Below are 1,942 nucleotides of genomic sequence, written 5' to 3' on the forward strand. Positions count from 1 at the left end.
AGATGCAAAATGAAACATGAAAGAAACACAATAAGAAAAAACAACCCATATTAAAGAAGAACATTCAAAAATTACTAAAGCAGCAAAAACAGAGACCCGGATGAAAAGAAGACGGTACAGCAGGGGGAAAAAAATCAAATAAAAGAGTGAGTATACCTGTAGTGAATTAGGTTTAGGAATTTTGAGGAGAAAGAGAGACTAAGCTCTTTGGGAACTTTCCAGAGAAGGGGATTTTATTAAAATAAACTCAGTGAATGCAATTTGTCCAGGCAAATCGGACACATCAATAAAATACATAATAAAGGATAAACTCCATCAGACTAACACCTGTTGGGGTTTCACGACCGCTGCCGGTTGCCGATATGTCTACCACCAAAGTTGCAGAATTTGCCGGAGCGTATCTGCGTATGGATCGTAGCTCTCGTTTGGGAAATGCTAGGTTTAGAGGGTGTTTGGATATGTTAAAATAAGTAAATGTGCTTTTTATTTTCGAACATATAGGGACATTATCTTTCGATTGCTCATTTGCTCTTCATTGAAAAATTTATTGTTACTTGCATAATTATTTTTTTTTAAATTTTAATTTTTTAAACAATTATTCTAAATTAAAACTTAAATATTGATTTCTTAACTTCTTTAGTTCTAAATTTAAAATAGTCACTTAAATCCTTGAACAAAGAAATTCTCCAAAAAAAAATTTATTTATTTACTATTTAATATTTATATTAGGAACTTATTGTTTTGTTGAAAACTTCGGAAAAATGTATAAATTTCCTATAAATTTGTTTTAGATGTTTAGTGGGTATTATTTTTAATTATTGACCGATTTTTTTAATTGATTAAAAATTAAAATAAGAAAACGTCTTTTTAAGTTTATGCCTCGCTTAAACTCACTTAATCCATAACTTGACCTCCACGCATTATGCCCTTTAGAACGTTGGTTAGAATAAACTATAAAGGGTTCGAAACAAGAATGGTTCTTGTTTCTAAACTTTGTTTTCTCCACGTCAATAGGGTAAGTAATTTTTTTACGCTTGTCCAAAGTTAGAAATAATGTGCTAAACATTGTTGCCTAACAACTTAGCTTATGTTAGGCAAGAGTGACTTGACACATACATGAATTTACCAATTAATTTTTGTGTCTAGTTATTATTGCTAAGCAAAAACTAAGCAATGATGCTTAAAAATCATTTCAATGTTCGATAGTACTCTAAAATACAAATATTTTCATATATCGTTGTCTTTGATATTATTTTCTTAAATTTAAATTATTCAAAATGAAAAATACTTTAACAACACAATTTGATGCCTCGTCCACTCATAACGGTGAGGAGCTGGTATTTTCTTGACCTTACTCGTTCCAAAATAAAAGTCACTGTCAATTTTCGATTTATCAAATTAATAAATATAGTAGATAACTTTCATTAGTTAATTTATTAATAAAAATAAAAAAAATACAATTTAAGACATTAGAGTAAAGATCAAATAATATCTAAATTATATTTAAGAAAAAATTATACTATTGACAATTTAGAGCTATCAATAAAACATAATTAAAACAGTAAATTGATAAATTGATCAAATTACTAATGTTGGTCTATATAAACATTTCTTCAGTAACTTTAAAATACTATTCATTCTCAATTACCAAAAAAAAAAAATCATTTGGAAGTTTGAGATAGTACAAAATGGTAAAAGAGTGGACAAAATAATTTTGAAGGATGTGACACTTGAAAAAGGAATAGTAAGAGTGTTTTAAGATTTTTTTTCTCCCTTCAAGAATCCAAAACTTTGGGAAAGAAACGCTAAAATTCAAAGCATGTTTGGAAAGTGTTTATAAATGGTTTAATTATTAATAAATAAAAACTTTTTTTTTCCTGTTGTTAGTGTATTCATATGCAAGAATGCAGACAAGCAGCAAAATGACAGAGAATTATGGACA

Source organism: Olea europaea, unplaced genomic scaffold, assembly GCF_002742605.1.
Source record: "Olea europaea var. sylvestris unplaced genomic scaffold, O_europaea_v1 scaffold1352, whole genome shotgun sequence".
NCBI lineage: Eukaryota > Viridiplantae > Streptophyta > Magnoliopsida > Lamiales > Oleaceae > Olea > Olea europaea.